General features: G+C 50.6%; 1 protein-coding gene across 5 annotated transcripts in view; it reads left to right on the forward strand.

Moving 5' to 3' along the window:
* Window positions 1-19,228, forward strand: part of PKNOX2 (PBX/knotted 1 homeobox 2) — a 272,005-nt gene that overhangs the window by 86,873 nt on the left and 165,904 nt on the right. The window lies entirely within an intron of this gene.

Genomic DNA, 19,228 nt, shown 5'->3' on the forward strand with positions numbered 1-19,228 from the left:
TTGCCACTGTCATCTGTGGGCTAAGCTGGGGAGACAGTGAGAGGAGGAAGCAGGCCAATTCATAGCCCACACTTGTTTTTACGCCTTGGTTTATTTCTAGGGAGGCATGAGGGAGGGGAAGGGTGACCCTGCTGGTGTCACGGGTAGAGCTCCACTGTACGCTTTAGGTGTCATTTTGGTTCTCCCACTTGGCAAAAGTCTACCCACCTGGAGGAACCCAGCCCAAGTCCGGTCTCCCCAATGAACCCTTCCTTGGTAACTCCAGCTAGACACGCTCTCTCTCTCTCCCGAAGTTCTGCTGCATCCACACGCCAAGCGCCCCTCTGGCCTGCTCCTTCCTGCGTGCCCCCCAGTGAAGCTGTGAGCTCCTGGAGGACAGTCTGGGATTCCCGTGTCTTCCTGTCCCCGCGGCACCCTCCACCTGGTCTCTGTTCCACAGATGTCCGCCAGAAGATTGGGTTGCCCTGGGCTACGTAGCTTCCCACCCTGCTTCTGGGGCTACCGGAGGCTGGGCTGCTGCCGCGCCTCTGATAGTACATTGGCTTCCAACCAGTCCATGGAATTATAAATGATTAACCGTTATCAGCGCACATCTTCACCTCTGTGTAAAAATAGATTGACTGTAATGAGTATTTGAATAAATCATAAGAATGGCCGCCATGCGATCGTCTAACATCCTGCCGATGGCTGCCCGGTGAGTGAGCAGGGCGCCGGCCCTCCCGCCTAATGGCCTGCGATTCAGTGCTGGTCGCCTCTGTGATTGACGGGCTGTGGCTCCCAGGGCACCTTCTCCACAGCCCAGGCTCTGGAGGGGTCTGAGCCCGGGGGCCCTGCGGGGGCAGGGAAGGGTGCCTCCCTCCATCCTGTTCCGGGAAAGCCTACCTAGGAGATGTGGCTGGGGGGCTGGGGGAGGCGCAGTGGAAAGACCTTTGTGAGAATCATGTCTCCTCGCACCGGAGGTTAAAGGGACCTCATAAGTCAAGTCAAGTAGGAGAGAAGCAAGCTGAGCGTGAACCTTAATGAGAGTAGAGAGTGTGGGGAAATAGGTCTGCACGTTCCCTCCCTGTCTCCGAGGGTACCCGGTGCCTTGTGCTGGGCCACACACCCAGGGAAAGCTCCCTCACAGGGACACACTCTTGGACCTACACTGAGGAACAAGGAAGAGCAGGTTTCTCTGGGTCCCAGGATTCTGAGATGGGAAGATTCAAATGATCTTTCAGGAAGGTTTGCCAAGGCTGCCTCGGACATGAGGACCCTGCCTTTTGGAGAGGGAGGAAGAGGGAGAGGGGGTAGGCTCAGGGGGACTGGGACCAGTTGAGGAGGGAATAGTCTGAAGTGTCAGAGTGAAGACCAGGGAAGGCTGGATTTGAGACAGAAACTGCAAACATTCGATTTAATCCCAGTGGTTACTACGGCTGTGTAACAAGCCACCCCAAAACTCCGCGTCTTCACAATGTCTATTATGTGCATATCCTGTGAGTCAGGAATTCAAACAGGGCACCATAGGGACGCCTTGTCTCTGTTCCACTGGGTCCGGGACCTCAGCTGAGGCAAGTGAAAAGCTGGGTGCTAGAATCATCCGAAGGCTCATTCACTTATAATTCAGGGGGCTGATACTAGCTGTTGGCTGAGATGTTAGCTGGGGCTGCCAGCCAGGCCCATGTGACCACTCCAAGTGGCTCAGGCTTCTTCAAAGCACGGTGGCTGGACACCAAGGGGGAGCATCCTCAAAGGGAACAAGAGCCAGCTGGGATCGGTACTGCTGAAGTCAAGTAGCGTCTCTTCCACCACATTCTCTTGATTGGGGCAGTTACAAAGGCCTACCTCACTTTCAGGAAGGGAACAGAGACATCCCTCCCACCGTGACTCAAAGGGGGAGTATCAACAGCACATTGAAAGGGGAGTTAGGGTTGGGATACGTGTGTTGTTGCAACCAACAAGAACAGAAACCCTGTCTTTGAAAATCAAACTGTCCCTTATCTCACAGAATGTCTGGGTTTAAAGCTGTCCCCCCTCCATCCCCCACTGCCAAGGCCGGGCTAGATCTTCTCCCAAAGTGGGACTCCCCAAGGATTTGCTGGTGTTCACAGGTCCTGCTGTTGGTGGAAGCTTCCACCTGATAGTCCATTTCAGCAAAAGTCAGTCCAATTTGCAACTCACAGCTTGCAGTGCCAGGACTGGAAGGGCACTTAGACCTGTGGCCAAGGATTCCTTAAGTCTAGAGCCCGTGTTCTGTCCAGGGATCCCCACACCCCCTACTTAATGGCCTTCCAAGCTGGGGGAGGTTTCGGCCAAAGATCAGGACTTAAGAGGCTACTGGGGCTCTGTTGGGGACTGGGGTAGTCTGGGCAGCCCTTCCTATCTGAATACCCCATGCCCTCTCCTCTCCTTCCTGCCCTTCTGCCACACATTAGAACTGTGCCATTAAGAGACCAGGCCCTCTTTCCTTTGTCATTTTCCTGACCCGGCTGCGGCTGAATTTTGGAAGAGAATCTGAGGGCCTGAATACCTTGTTGTGACTTAAGAGGATAGAAACAAAACTCAAGCAACAAAGAGTGGAGACAGAACCAATTCACGTTCCCAAGGGGCTGAGATCTGAAAATGGCTAATGCCGGAAAGGGAGGGGGAGGGAGGAGAGGGTAAATGGGCTTGGTTTTGATAAAAAGGTGCCAGGGTTTGGAAACTTAGGTCAGGAATTGAATGTTTAATTTGGACAAATGAAGGAACGGATAAAAACATAAAGCTCATTTGCATTTTCAAGGCTCCTACTTGGGGCAGGGTGGGGAAGGGGAGTTAGGGTTTGAAGTCCAAAAGCAAGAGTTTGGATTCCGACTTGGCACCTTCGTGACCCAGGCAGGCGCACCTGCTTCGTCTTCAGATTGCTCACCTCCAGAATGCAGATGGGACTGTGCTGTGGGGACCGAAGGGGAGCCAGCGTGTGGGAGCACTACAGCCCTTCTTGGCACACAATAGCTGCTCAGAACGGTTCGGTCGTTCCTCCAATCAGGAAATAAATAGTAGAGTTGGAAAAGATTGTTTCTCTCCATTGCTCCTGACAGGGATGGTCAAGAATCTTTCCTTTAACTGTACCCTCCATAAAAGTTCACTCATAAACTATTGATATTTTAATAATACACATTAGCATCTTGCCCTTTGACAAATGAATATTGAATGAGCAATAAAGAGACAAAAGAGTAACCAGGTGTACGGCGGGCTGAGGGGAAGCTGGGATCTTGCATCGTTGTCAGAGGGAATGCCCCTTTCCAGGCACCTTGTGACTCACCTCTCTCCCCAGTGACCCCTAGGAAATAGCTTTTAAAAAGCACTCAGACTCCAGCCGAGCCCAGTCTGAGCAGGATTTTTCCTACGGTTTCTTACACTTGGCCGGAAGGGACTTGGGAGAAGAGAAGAGAGGAAAAGTCACAGAAGAGCTCTGAAAGGCAGGGGTGTTTTGACCTCCGTGCAAAACACCTTAGATCTCCCTACTCCCTCTGCTAAGGGTGCAGACTTCATCCTGATACATGTTCTCCTGCTGCATAAATTGAAAGTTTATAGACAGTGTACCCACCAGAAATCGGGCAATGAGCTTAAGATATGTAGCTGGGGTGCAGGAGCAGAAGAGCAGCTGGGCAGGGGGCGGCCCAAACAGACCCGGTTTGGCCAGTCCCTGACGAAATCCACAGGCAGAGAGAGGAGCGGTGGGGAAACAAGAAAGGGATTTATTTCAGTGAGGCCAACACCAGGAAGACAGCAGGCTCACGTCACAAAGACAGTCTCCAAAGTGCTGAAAATACATCCAGGTTTATATAAGGAAAATGTGGGACAAAGGTTGGTGGGTACGTGCGGGTGGGCAGTGAAGGTCAAGTTGATCATTGTCTTGGGGGCAATCACATGGGGTCTTGCTGGTGTCAGGACAGTTGTTACTGCTTGAGGGGGTAGTCTGGGTTCCCATCATGGGATGCTTTGCACACAGCGTCATTTGTCTGAGTTAAGAGATAAGCTGGAAAGAAGACCTTAATCAATTAGAAAGTACGGACTGAGGTTGACATGGGGGTAAAGTCCTCTTTCAGAAAGAACTCAGCCTCGTTCCACCCGCCTCTCATCCTTTCTCCCCCAGGTCTTGATGGGACCTATGGTTGGGGGTGTGTGTTAGGGTTTATAAGACAGAATTTCCTGCCTCTTGCAGCTCCTGCTCCCAGGCCCGCTGCCATAGCCTCCAGTTTCTCTTGGCCTCCATCTGGGCTGGGAGTCCTTGAGTGTGCAGAGAACAGTGACAGGGGCTCTTCGTTGGTCCGGCTTAATTGGTGTGATTTAATGGCGTTTCTGGCGGATTCAGATTTATACGGCTTTCTGAGCTGCAAATCTGCTTTCTAAATGTAGAATTTTTGTGGAGTGGTAAAAAATAATGGCTGTTCTGTGATTCCTGCCTCCCGAGCTAGGAGATTGCAATTTACATTATGCAAATAGACATTATGCAATCAAGGCACTTTAGCAGGAATCTGGCGGCAGCGCGGCCGCTGATGAGATGCCGAGGTCTGCAGCCCCAACTGGAGGGGCTTTGCAAGAGCGGAGACGAAGTGGGGAGCGGGTGGGGCCGGCAGGGAGGATGCAGAGTCTGTTCCTCTGGCCCAAGGAGGCAAAGTGGAGCCTGCCCAGAGATGAATGCATCCGGGGAGCTGCCAAAGCGACTCTCTCAATTAATGGCTTTGTTTAATCATACCCCCTGTCCAGAGGAGTATTGTCTTACGGATAATTTCGTTTGCCTAACGAGATTTTGCTAATTAAATCTCCTTTCAGTTGGTGTGACTATGCCTGCAGGAGAGGGGGCTATTTGGAGTCTTCTCCATAAACCTTTCCGGAGAGGAGCTGAGAAGGAGGGAAAGGAGGGAGGGGAGAGAAGAGGAGGGGAGGGAGAACCTGGCCTGCTGTGAGCAGGACCGGAGAAGGTTTGAGGGTTTGAGAACGACAAGGTGGCAGCCACCACCCACCTTGCCTTTCTGTCCTGTTCACTAGAAATGCAGACTCGTAAATCTTTGTCTGGCCTAAGGGATTTCCCCTGTTTTTTCTTCCTCTCTGGCTCTTGTGACCTCCACCATGATCCCTTCTCAAGTTCTTCCCAAATCCCCAGGACATTCTAAAGGATTTCCAAGCACGGCTCCCAGCAGCTCTGGCTGTGGGTGGTGGTGGTGTTGGTGGCCATGTGGGAACCCTCCCCTTGCTTTTGCTGTTAGCCAGCCAGTCTGGCTCTTCAGAGAGGAAAAATTGCTCCCAAATTGGCCATTTCTCCAGGGATAATTGCCTGAATCAAAGAGGAAAATACCTCGTCAAATTCATTTATCATCAGAGTCAGCCAAGGATAGCCTCCTATACGCAGAGGAGCCTAGCGCTGTGCCTGTATAGCGGGGGCCTAATAAATGCTGTTGTATCTGACTGGTCCCACCCGTGCTGCACCACCCCGGTGATGCTTTACTGTCTATGGTCTGCTTGGCCTGACTGACCATGGGCTTCCAGGCTCATCCCTATCTACTTTTCTAGTTTCATCTCCTACCCCCCTTGCTGTTTCCACCTCCCTTTTACTTATAGACACTCAGATACAAGGGCACATTCCTACTCCTGATACCCCAAATATACCTAGTTGCTCAGTTGCCCCCAGATACTCTGTATAACTTCACACCTTAGAGCCTTTGCAGGTGCTATGTCCTCTGTCTGGAATCTCCTTGACCTGGTAACACCCTGTTCCTCTTGTAATACCCAGCTCGCATATCTCCTCTATGACTCCCTCCTCTCAGAGCTTTGCTGCCTTTTGTGAAACACTGCTGCACTCCTTCTGTGTCCTCTGTGTCATCCCAGGACCTCAAACACAGTTGTCTGTCTACGCAAGTTAAGGACCGAATCTTATTCTTCTCCTAATCCCAGTGCCTAAAACCAGGCCTGGCCATAATAGGCACCCTACAAGGTTGGCTGAATGAAAAAAAGAATGAATGACCGACCCTAGGAGAAGAGGGTGGGGTGATGGAGAGGCATTCTCTAGTAAGTCCTTAAAGCCCTAGGTTGGACGATGGTGGTGGGAAGTCAGGAGACTGATATCTGTTGAGTCTCTGCAAAGTTAATTGCCTGTCCATTCCCTTCACTTCCTGGGAGGGAAGGTCCTATCTCTATGTGCTACGTCATGCACTACATGTCTCAGCATCTCCCATCACACATTCTCACATAGGTCCTGTGAGGTGGGTATTGTTTTTGCAGAGGTAACTGAGGCTCATTTGACCTCATCAGAAAGTAAAGCAGTGTTTAGCTGTAATTGGGCCCACTGGCAGGGGATCTACCCTCTAGGATCTACCTCTAGCTAGGTGAAATCTCCTGTGCTTCCCAGTGTCCCTCCCCATCCCATCCATCCATCTATAGCATTCTTCTACCCACCATCCATCCACCATCCATCCATCCATCCGTCCATCCACCATTCATCCATCCATCACCCATCCACCATCTATCCATGCATCTACCATCCATCCATCCATCCACCATCCATCCATCCACCATCCATCCATTCACCCATCCGTCCGCCACCCATCCACCATCCATCCATCCATCCATCCATCCATCCATCTACCATCCATCCACCCATTCATCCACCCTTCCAGCCAGCCAGCCAGCCTAGAAGTGTATCACACCCTTGCTGCCATGACACCAGGGCTCACACAGTACTGGCATGCTTATGTGTGCCGTGGGATGGGGCAAAACTCAGCCCCACAGGGTGGCCTCCAACTGAGGGGTCTGAACTATTGCCCAGCTAGTGGTGGGGATGTCAGGTGTGGGGATGTCAGGTGGGGATGTCCCCATTCCATGCTGGGGAGTGGGGGGGGCACCCCAGGAGAAATGGCTCCTATCTTTGTGTGTGATAAGGGCATGTATGTATTACATATGTGTACACAGGCTGCAGGGTGTGTGTGTTATGAGTGAGAAAGTATTTGTAGAGAGTGTGTTTTTCCTGGTTCCTAGTGCTTTGCCTTTTGCCCTGCTATTTTCCTGTCCGTCCAGGTATATCTGTCAGTGTGCTGTCTCTGCATCTAGGATTTTACTCATCTTAATATCCCCACCATGCTATCCATGCTCTGAGTCTGAAATGTTTCTTGGTACATAATAGGTGCTCAACCAGTGCTCTATGATGCACTGAATGGCTGAATGACTGAATGATTGAATGAGTGAACAAGCATGCACTTTGATGTCATATAGACCTGAGTTTGAACCCTAGTTCTGTTATTTACGTGGCTGAGACCTTGGGATTAATTTTCTCATCCAGAAAGCCAGAATACCGAAACTACCTACTCTATCTTTCTCGAAGGGCTGTTGATAGAGGATTATAAGAGAATGTGAAAGTGGTTTATAAACTATGAAGCACTATACAAGTATAACAGGTTATTATTATAATGGTTATTACACTTGAAGTGATCATTGTGTTTGAAAATTAGGGATTCTGTTTTCAGGAATATAAAATCATCCTGGCCTGATTTGAACTCTGAGACTTACAGAGCAATCATTATAGGAACTGATTCTAGGTTTGCCCAACTATGAGAACTATCAGGGGCTGGGGTGGGAGGAGGGGGCTGGTGAAAATGGCCCATCCTCACTTGTGCCACCCGTCCCCCAAGTGGACCCACATGGGAAGTCTCTCCTGAGTCTCTGCAAATGCCTAAACTTATGTGCCTCATTATCTTTGCATATGTTGTTCCCTCTGTCAGGAATCCATCTCCCCTTTTCTCCACTCTCTTTTGACCCTCTCATGCCAAGTCGCTGCACTGTCCCTGGGCTCCCAGGTTACCACGGATGCCTCCTTGAGCACATTTACTGCCCTGTCCCTGCAGCTGTTCATGTCTGCCTCCCAGGCGACAGCACGCACCTCCAGGGGCAGATGAGTATCACTCTTTTCTGTAGCCCCAGAGCTAAGGGGATGGATGGATGGATGGATGGATGGATGGATGGATGGTGAAAAGTGAAGGAGGGGATTGGAGCTTGGTAGATCTACAGGGTTGGAGTTTTTGAAGTCCCCTAATCTGAAGGGAAGGTGAGGAAGAAGCATCAAAGAAATGAGCACTGCCTTACAAATAAACCCCAAATATCTAAGAGATATTTTCCACCCGCCCTCATGCCCAAAAGATCAAATAGGCTGATCTTCCATGGGGTTACTGGGCCTAGGGACCTCAATCCTGTACTGGTGGGTGACTGGCCGTCAGCCAGCTGGGCAGTGAGGCCTCCAGGTTGGAGCTGAGTCCTTAGGACAGGGACGCACCTGCCTGTTGCTGACCCCTACAGGTGAGCAGTTATCCACATGGGGAGGCAGGTGCTGCCTACCTCCCTCCTCAACCCTCCCAGATTCTTTCTCTTGGTGGAGTCAGCCCCAGCTGGTGGAAAATCTGTTGGAAGCCCTCCTAGGAACTGGCTCCTTTGCCTCTCTCCCTGTGTCTGGAGGCATCTTGTCTCCACCCTGCTCTGGGCTTCTCCCCCACACCCTCCCACTCCCAGCCGCGCTCCTGGAGCCCCAGGCAGCCGCAGCCAAGTGCCAGGGGGCTGGGAGGTTTTTCATTACCGAATGCACTGAACCTATTTGCGAGTGTTTTGCAAAGTGTTTAATCCAAGGTGTTCCCTCAATTAAATTAGTGCAAACATCTGTGTCCCACATCCACCTCCATTTGCATTCTGTGCCATTTATTACAGCGGGAAATTGGAATGCACCTTAGGAATACTTAGGACCGAATTAGGCTACGTTGGGGTGGGCGTCTGGGGGTGGGTGTCTGAGGGTGGCTTGTGAGGTTGGTCCACAAGGTGGATCCTTTCCCAGGCTTGGGAGTTGAGGAGGAGCCACTTTCTGGTGCAGGAGACCACACGGGCGAGAAGCTTTGGGGACACAGGACCACCGGTCCTGTGGGGGAGGTTGAGTGAGTTTAATTAATGCCCCTGATCCCCACCTGGGCCCAAGTACCTGCAGAGACAGGAGGAGTTCACTGCTGTTGTTTTATAACTTTAAACCCAATTAAAAAAAAAAAAGTGTATCACATTCAAGTGACCCACCTGGGTCTCTCCCTGGAGGGGGGAGGGGACCTTTCCTGCTGGAAGGGGGTTTTTTCATCATGAAACTGCTCAGCCTTGGTGACTGGCTGCGTGTGGGTGGCAGCTCTCTTCCCCACACCATGTGATTCCCACGACTGTCAAGTACTTCGGGAGTCCTACTGTCATACTAATGTAGGGGGCACCGAAGAATAGTTTCTGCTGTGTGACAGGCACTGCTCTCAGTGTTTCTCATGCATTATCTGTTGTAACCCTCCCACCAACCCTCTGAGACAAGTCCTCTCAGAACAGAACAAATCAGGGAGCCGGGCATAATCAGAGAGATGAAGCAACACACCATTGAACAGCTAGAAAGAGAAGCAGTGAACTTAGTCTGCACGACCCTGAAGACTGTGCTTCCCCGCTGCATGCAGACCACTCTCTCTCAGATGAGGCAGCTGGGATTGGCTTTGAATCAGGGACCTGGCCACCTTCCCAAATCTGGTGGCCAGCACACCCTGGCTGGGCTGTACAGAGGCCCTGGTGGTAGTCTGCCTACTCCCGGTTTCTAGCCCTCCGTTATAGGATGGCCTCGCCTGCGGTCCCTGGGGGCCTATGATGGGTTGCAGGTGACCCAGGGGCCTATGATGGGTGGCTCAGACTGCAGGTGACTCACCTGAGGGAAGGGACTCCTGGCTTTTATGGGATGGGGTGGGGAGGAAAAGGAGAAGTCTGGGGAGTGAGGAAGAGGCTCATGGGATGCTCAAGGACCTTAAAGATCAGTGAGTTCCTGAGTACTGACTTAGTGGGGAAACTGAGCCTCAAAAGGAGCTAACAGTCGCCTAAGGCCACTGAGGGTTTGGTGGTAGAGGCTGGAATGGTTGCAAAATGTAAGTCAGGGCTGGAGCAAGGAATCAGGGCGAGAAGGGGATGGGAGGCTGCTGTGGATGTGTCTACTAAGGGTCCTTCTGACCTGCCCTTAACAGAGAACCTTAACCTTCTGTTAGGAACCCCCCAGAGGGCCGCTGGCCATCTTCAGCCTGGGTCCTGGGGCAGTTTCTCACCAACTTCTAGGGTTTCACCTAGGGACATCCAGGGGCCAGCAGAACCTGGGGAGGTAGGAGGGGACTCAGGACCTAGGGCTGCAAACCACCAGCTGGTATCCATCTCTGTCTTCACTTTGCCCTATCTGCTCTGGGGTCTGGGAAGCATCTGGAAGAATAGTATCCTACAGATTCGAGCTCCCGCTTCCTCTACCAACCATGTTTTACTTAGCCTTAGTTTGCCTATCTGTTACACAGTAATAAAAATTCCATCTTACAGGGTCGTTGGGAAAATTAAAGGAATTGTAGGCACACTTGACCCTGCTTTGGAGCTTAGGACATTATTGCATTTTCCTTTCTTTTCCATGGCTCCTGTCTGCTTTCCCCTCTGAGACCCTATGCCTGCTCTTGGATGTAAAGGGGTGGGGGCGGGGGTGGGGGGGTGGGAGTGTGCAGCTCTGTCAGGATGTTGACAGGCAGCCCCCCATCCCAGCTCTTCCTCCTCCCTTCTTCTCTTCTCTTCCCTCCCTCTCTCATCAGAAGACTTTAATAAATGCATCTCAGCATGTGGCCCTGCCTGGGGCTTTATAAGAATGAATTGCTTATCCCAGCCTTTACTTCCTAGAGATGACAATTTACCATCTACATACATTTATTAAGCACTGACTGTGTGTGGTACCCAGCTCTAGGCAGAGCAGGGTCTGCCTAAGGGTGACTCCCAAGGCTGCCTATTTCCCCCCAGGGCCCCAGCAGTTCCTGCTTTCTTTGGATTGGCTGGATCTTGTGACCATCTGCCTCTATCAGCAGGATGCTGGGTTTCTGTACTCTTGTGCTTCTGTGCTTCTACATGTGAGGTTCTCCTTGCCTAGAATGCTCTCCATCCCCCTCATTTACCTGGTTAGAACTCAGTCTCTTGGTGATGAGTATGTGACCGCATCCTGGCTAGGGTTTATCATCCTTGAGCTCCCGGTGCACTCTGGGCACCTTTCTGTGACTCTTTACCGTACTGTATCCTAGTTACATCTTTCCCAAAGATGCCTCGCTCTCCAGGGGTTAAGAGACCAGAGTGTAGCATCCCAGAACAAGCACAGGCCTTAGGAGTCATCTGTCCTGCCTCACCTGAAGGCCAGCTCAAGGTCTGTTCATCCCTAACGGAAGAGAATGCCCATTACTAGACTGGCTTTCTCTCCCAATTAGCCTTTCACAGCCCATAAATGCTTGTTTTGTTGGTCAGACCACTGGCATGTCTGATGGGAGGCTGGCCCGGCAGCAGGCCTCACTCTCTAGTTTGCAGCGTGTTCAGTCTGAGAGCAGGCCCCTGGCCCTTGAATTTGCAATTCTGGTGAGCATTCTCTCTCTCCCACCTGGCCTCAGGATATGGGATCTCCAGATGGAATGGATGATAGGCGAAGCAAAACGACCCCCTTAATTTACTGCCCCTGTGTCTTTGTCACAGACATTTCATTTTCCTGAAGAGTCTTTCTTCTCTCTCTGCATGGCCAAACCCTGCCCATAGTCCCTAGTCCTGTGCCACCTCCTGCACAAGTCTTAGATCCCTCAGGGGAAGGCATTTGCGCCCTCCCAGAGCACCTGGCCTGAATCTCCTGACACTGACCAGCATCCACCTCCATCCCGAGTATATCTGCATCCAACCTTTTCCACGAAACTGAGCCAGTACGGGGTTCTGCCCTGGAGCCCTCACTCCACCTGGCATGGCACATGGCACATTCTGAATTTGTGATAAGTGTTTACCAAATGAGTGAATGAACAGGACTACTCCTAGTTTCTCCCAGAGGGAGCTATCTGGGTTCTTCTCCCATCCTGTGCTTTGACTTTTTTTGTCCCAGGGTTCTAATGGATCCGGAGGCACATTCAACACCAGTTACTGGAAACTGGATGCTATGGCCAGCAAGAGAAAAGCAGGTGTTAAATTCTGTTTGGTATACTGAACAGACTGGAATTACTTCTTTTTTCTTTTCTTTCTTTCTTTCTTCCTTTCTTTTTTTTTTTTTTTTTTTTTTTTTTTTGAGAGAGAGAGAGAAAGAGTGCGTGAGCATGTGCACCAGCCGGCAGTGAGCTGGGGCGGGGGGTGCGGAGGGCAGAGGGAGAGAGAGAATCTTAAGCAGGCTCCATGCCCAGCTTGGAGCCTGACACAGGGCTCTATCTCATGACCCTGAGATCCTGAGCCAAAATCAAGAGTCAGACGCTTAACCAACTGAGCCACCCAGGCACCCGTGGAATTACTTTTATATGGCAGGGCTGTCTAGTCCCAGGACACTGGTAGTCTACACATAATGTCTCCAAAATAAAGTAAGCAAGGTGGGTCATTGGAATAAGAAAAGAAAAGATTTCAACTTATTTATTAGTATTTTTTATCTCATCCTGTTTAGATTTCCATTTCTGAGTATGTTTCATAAGACATGTCATATATTGGTAGGGCACTAGGTCTAATACACACACACACAGGTCGATATATATACATATTGAAGGTGTATGAAAATGTTTTACTGTTAGACTTGTAAACTCATTTGAGGACCAGGGACTTAGGCCACCGCCCCACTGTCCAGGAGGTGAGACTAATACATATTTGCTCTTGTCTCTGGACAAATGGCCCACCCCCTAGTGTGGCTTCACGTCATGCCTAAAGCTTTACAACCTGAATCTCACTAGATGACAAATTCCTTAGGGAAAGTCACTTGGGGATCCTATTCCCCTGTGAATCTCCAGGGCCTGGCACGTTGCCGGCACATTACAGGCTCTCATTAAATTAAGTGTGGTTTCAATTCTATTTATTTGAATTGATTGAAACTATCTGAGAATCTTCCGAAGTTTTAAAATTTGGCTTCAGTTTGATCCTTAGTCAGTTTGGTTGACATATTTACTAGAGACCCATTATGCTACAGAATAATAAGTATGTGCCCTCTGTGTACCGGGTCCTAAGCTAGGTACTGGGTGACAAATCTGAGGTCCCTGACCTCACGTTACTTACGTTGCTTTTTTCAAAAACAACCAAACAAGAAATCATGGTGTAAATCAGCACTCCCCTGCTCACTGGGGTTATTTTGAAACAAGTCCCAGGCCTCATACCATCTCCTCTGCAAATGCTCTGAACAGTACGCACGGCCTTTTAGGGACAGACAGAGACAGAACTATCATCAAGCACAGTGGTGTTCTAGGAGCTGTGCTGGACCCAACAGGCAGGGCCAGAGCCCAGCAAGTAGGATGTGGCCCGGGCCCCCTGGGGGGAAATAGAGTGGGGTCAGAAATGACTTTTACATAAATGATGCTTAGGCTGACTCCCTAAGCTTAATTTCTAGGCTCTTGTGTTGAAATTTCAGAACCAAAGAGGGGGCCTATCCGCTAAGGAGAGGAAGGCACACCTATAGAGGAGACAGCCTTCACCGGAGACGGGTAGAGCACTCACAGGTCTTAGAGTTTCCTCCTTGGAGTTAGAATGAGAGAAGCAAGACCCAAAAAGCGGGGTCCTCTTGCACATGGTGGCAGAACTGGAGACTGGCAGCGACTGAGTCAGGGCTCGGGCCGTGCTCCCCGTCTCGACCTCCCTCGGCCCCCTCTCCGCACACAGACGACCCCGCCGCACCAGGCCGGGCCTGCCTCTTCCACACACCCAGGTTTCGTGGCCAGGAACAGCACACCCTGAGTCCCCCGACAGCTCTGGGCGCCCCTCCACCCTCCAGCAGCTTCCGGAGGGGCTGGCAGCCTGCGGCCCGGAATCATCTTGGGCGGCACGTGACTTCTTCTTTCTTCCTGTACAAGTTGAGCACTTGCCACCCTGCTGTCTGTTTTTCCTTGCTAAGGTTCAGTTCTAATTATGTTGATTTTCTTCATCCCACCCCCTCCTGGAAGCTTATTAGGTTGAATATTTTTATTTATTATCATTTCGCCCAACTCCTGCCAGCATTTCCAATTACTCTCCCCGCTTCCTTGTAATTGTCTTTCTGTAATGGCTCTGAAACAATTGCGCTAAATGAGGTGTCTCCTGGAAGATGAGAGTCTCACTTCATTAAAGGCTAATGTATTCTCAGCTCCAGCTCTGTGGGGCTAGCTTGGAAGGAAGACATTTAAACAGCTTCTTTTATTTTATAGGGAGCAACTTTTCAGCGACGAAGATGTCTGTGGGGTATATGTGTATGTGTGTGTGTTGCCTGATTTTAATTTAAAGAAAGTTTATGAAATAGTGTAAGTCTCCTCATTGGCAAAACTCTGTGTTCTCAGGTAGCCGGGATTTATGCAGATGGGGTGCAGGGTTCGGGAGCAGGATGGAAAGGGGCAGTTTCTTCGGATGTCCTTCCTGCCTTTCTGCCAGGGCCCCTCCCTTCTTCTCTTGCTCCTCGCCTGCTGGATCAGCCCCCCCGACCTCTTCCCGCCTCCACCCTGTGTCTCTGCCTCCCGCATTATGTGCTCAGCTTCCCTGGTGGGGATGATCTCCTGTTATGGGATCTTTTTCAGCTTATGTGTCCTAAGTCGTTCTTTCGTTCGTTCATTCATTCATTCATTCATTCATTCAATTTGTTGTTTATTCATTTCTTTGTTCATTTGTTGTTCATTCAACAAATATTTATTGCCCGCGATGTTCAAGGATTATTCAGGATGGGAATGTGCCCTTTCGGAGCTTAGTGCACGGTGAGAGAATAGAGACAGGTGACCAGTAAGCAAGCGATTCAAGTACAGTATGTTAAGTGCTATCATCCGGCAAGGGTGGACCACTCTGAGAGCCCCGAGGAGGGCGCCTAATAAAATCTTGCGAGGTCGAGGAGGGTTCCTCGAGAGAGGAGCTGTCTGGGTTGATACCTGAAGGATGAGGAGTTAGCCAAAAAACAAGGGAGTGGCTACAAGTGCTCAAGCTGAGGGAACTTCAGTAGCTGGGGGGGGGCTTGGCAGGAGGGCAGAAACGCAGGATGTCCCATCTGACAGGAGCATGGTGTGGGACAGAGGCTGTGGTGAGGGCTTGGGCTGGAGACTGTGGAGCATCTTGAGGGCCAGACTTCCAAGGGGTGGGTGGTGACAGAAGAGTCTGAAGCAGGAGATTGATTTGGCCAGATCTGTGTCTCGGAAAGATCACTCTTGCTTCAATGTATGGAACAGATTAGAGGAAGGCGGGGCAGGGGGGGAAGCAAGGAGACCTTTTAGGAAGGTGTTACGAGAGACGATGCCCTGCCTAAAGGAAGGGGCAGTGGAGAAAGAGAACACTCTACACAGTTGTGAGGTGTTACAGGTGGAGAAGTGACAGGCTTGAAATGGAGGGTGGGGGTTGGTGAGGGTCAGGCTGCATCAGGGATGAGATCCCATTTTCTGGCTTGGGCATTTGGGTAAGTGTGTGGGGCGGGGGTGGTCCTGAAAACCGGGACAAGACAGTGTACTCCATGAAAAGTCCATGTAATTCCTCTGGATGTGGGACTGCCAGGCCCAAATCCCAGCAAATGCCAGGCAGCTTCGTCACTGCCCCCACCCCCACCCCCGTGCCTTCACCAACAGGGTCTGGGGGGTTGCATGTGTCGGCTCACTCCTTTAAGGGGTCCTACACAGCTGCGTCCGTAGAGCTCTTTAATGCACCTGTATGAGCAAAGCTTTGAGCTAAGTGGGTCACCCATTGCTCTGACTTCTGTCCCAGGCAACATAACCTAGATGAGGCCTTTGAGGATTGCTCAAGCAAGCTCCTCCGATAAAAGGCTGCCTCTTCCAAAATGTTTTTCATTTCATCATCAAGAAAGAGTAGGAAGGCCCTTCCTGATATGTTTGGGTTGGAAGTGAAGAATAATCTTTTACCATGTGGAGAATCAAGTATATCCAGAAGTGTTTTTATGCCTCCGAGGCATTTTTTTTAGGTTCCTGGAGGCTTGCCAGCAACAGTAGTGGTAATAGTAGCAAAAGCAGTAATAATGATTCCTCCATTTATCAAGGCCCGCTATGCACGTGCACATAGTATCTCATTTAGTCCTTGCAATAACCCTATGGGCGTAGCTATTATTGTTGGCTCTATTCTAAAGAGGAGGGAATGGAGGCCAAAAAGTAAGGCAGCAGGCTACCAGGACTCCCCTGCCTCTAGTTTCCCTCTCAGAGTCAAAGAAGAAGGGAGTCTGGCCAGACCAGAGCCAGTTTGGGGGTAGCTGAGTGCCAGGAGACGTGGCTTAGCTCAGTCCCTCCACATGCTATTTTCCCTGCTGCTTTTCACACCTCCTGTTATGTATTACTTTTTGCAGTTTATATATCCTAACTCCTTCATTCGGTCCTTCGTTCAAGTCTACATGTCCTTCAAAGCCCCGCGCAAATGCCACTGACTCCTGGGCAGAGCCAGAACTTTCTTCCTCCCAGGATCCCAGAATACATACATTTCTCAATTATAGCTGCTGATCTGTAGTTATTTCTTCACACGTCTGTCACCTCAGCTCTACTTTGGTTTTTCCTTAGGAAGGGATTGAAGCTCACTCCTATTTCTATTCTTGGTACCCCTCACAGGGCCTGGCACACAGTAGGTTTTCTATGAATAAATATCTGCTATTAGGGATGCCAGGGTGCTTAGGAGGGAGGCTGGGGTCCGAGTAAAAGTGATCCCCTGTTCCCCTGTCCATTACAGAAGGAACAGGATGCCTAGAGATGCTGCAGATTGGGCTTGACGCCTCGGGGTGACCCCTGGTAATAAGGGGGAAGCCGTCAGGAACAAAAATCTCTCTTTGCGCTCTGGGAAAACGTGGGGCTTGAGGTAAGCGTTCCTCCAGGGCGGGAGGACTCAAGGAAGCGGGCGTTTAGCTGGATGTTTATTCTGATGAGGTGCTTATGTAACACCAGGCTTCCTGGGGCTCCCGGGACTGAAGAGAGCACACCCCAAGGAGACAAACAAATGGAGGCAGCAACCACTTGGGCTATTAGACAACTCAAGTGAAGAGGTGGACGCATCTGACATCTGCAAAAATTCAGCACCAGGGCAATTGCCAGGCAGCTCTTTACAAAGAATAAAACGTGTCTTTAAATAATCGAGTGCAAAAAGTCACCAATAGTTTTCCATCTCCCCAACTCTCGCTCCGACTGCCATTCCTCCAAGGCAGTGATGGGGTGCTGAGAGATTCTGACCTTGGGAGGGGCGAGGGGCCACGTATGTAGCAGCTCTCTCCTTGGCCAAAAGCATCAGGGCTCTGGTCTGAGGGCAATGAGGGCAGCAAGGGAAGAAAAGGGAGGAAGCCACGGGTCTTGGTCACTACCCAGCTGCGTGACCTTGGGCAAGTGGCTTACTCTTCTAAGCCTCAGTCTGTGCATCTGTAAGATGAAGAGATCCGTCAGCTCTGCCCTGCCTGACGTGCAGACTCATCTGAGGATCTGTGCCCTGGGGCCATGTGGATCATGACCCCTTTGTGATACTACCACTCATCCAAGTTGGGTAGCACAGAATCCTCTGCCTGCTCCGGCCAGCTCTCTCTCCTCCTCCACCTCCACAGCCGCATTGGGTGTCCCTGCCTCACTTTCACTGAGGACACAGATCTAGGTGAATTCCAAGTCTAAGGTCCCCTGGGGCTTTTGGAAACAATAGACAAGGCCTCCTGAGCCCAAGGGAAATGAGAAACTGACCTGCTTGCGGCGGAACAACGGGAAATTTGGGATCCTAGAATGGAGCTCGACAGAACATTACTTTGTTCATTTCATAAACATTTATTGAGGACCTTCCAGGGCCCAGGCATTGTGCTAGATATTGAGGCTATAACAGTGCATACACAACCCCTCTCTGTTCAGGATTTACAGTTCTAGCAGATATTCCAGGCCAGTGCCCCACTCTTCTCCATTTTATAGATGACTGAGAAAATAAGGCCTGGGAGAGGAAATAACTATCCCAAGATCATACATCCAGTTAGTGGACTTGGTGGTATCAAAACCCACATTGTGACGATGAAAATGAGCTAATCCAGGCTGAGGACTCAGAGCCACGCCTGGTACCTACCCGGTCACTCTACATGTGTTTCTGTTATGTTTCCAGACTCTGGGAGCATTTCCCTTTGTCCCACAGCCCCTCATTGGCCAAGCTCCAGCCTCCTTCTTATCTTGAGGCCAGGTGTTTTAGATGTGACTGGGCCACCCCCAGGGTGAGATTGAGAAAGGGAAGAGGAAGATGGGCCTGGGCATTTTATTCTTCCGTTCAGCCAATGCTTATTATAGAGAGCTTGCCACATGCCTGGCACTTTGGCCACATTGCTGAACAACCCTGACACACCCCCTACCCTTAAGGAATTTATATTTTAGTGGGAAAGGGGGGTGGGCAATGAACCCTACATAAACCAGATATTTTCAGAATGAGATGAGGGTTATGGAAATTGTGTTCAGGATGGTAGACTACAGATTAACCAGGATGGTGGGTTAGGGGGTGATGATGAAGGAGGGGTGGGAACTGGGGGGCAGGTTTTGTTCACCTCTGGAAACTGCAGGGAGGCAGGGTTTTGGTGAGTCTCTGCACTGCTCGAACATACGAGAGCCTCTAAAGCTCAGCATCCCAAATAAATGTATCAATACTGAGATTGCCTCTCCCTGCCACCCCCAGCCCCCAGCAGTGGGTAATACATCCAGTCTAGACTCAGTTTTCCCTAGGATCCCCTTGGAGGTCTCAGTGGCCTCCCTCCATTACAACTTGGAATCTACAATCTGTGAAATGGGGAACTTAGCCTACCCAGGAACCAATTTCCAGAATGATAGGAGTGAAGCCTCCAGTCCTGAGAAACCACAGAAAATATTTCATTCCAGGGCAGTGGCAACCACTGGGGACTAGAGCAGCATTCCCATCTCCTATGCAGGGAAAATCTACTCTTCCTTCCCCCCAGGCCCCTCAGCAGTCTGGGCACCTGCTTGTCTAGGGATCAAAGACTTCCTCTGGACTTACATGACCCTGTGTCCAGTCAGCAGGGGAGCCCTCGAGTGGGTGGCCCCAACACTGGCACCCTAAGACACCATCACCAAGGGACTGGGATCTCCCAGGCCATCTCATGGTTAGGGATCACCTGGCCTCGGTCTTGCTGTACTTCAGGACTCAACAAAGTCAGGGGCCTTCCTAGGGGCTTAGACAAGGCAAAAATCGAAGCAAACCTAGACCATGGTTTTGGTTTCTTACACTCCTGCGTATGCCTGGGACCACAAAAGGTCATCTTGCC

Source organism: Ursus arctos, unplaced genomic scaffold, assembly GCF_023065955.2.
Source record: "Ursus arctos isolate Adak ecotype North America unplaced genomic scaffold, UrsArc2.0 scaffold_22, whole genome shotgun sequence".
NCBI lineage: Eukaryota > Metazoa > Chordata > Mammalia > Carnivora > Ursidae > Ursus > Ursus arctos.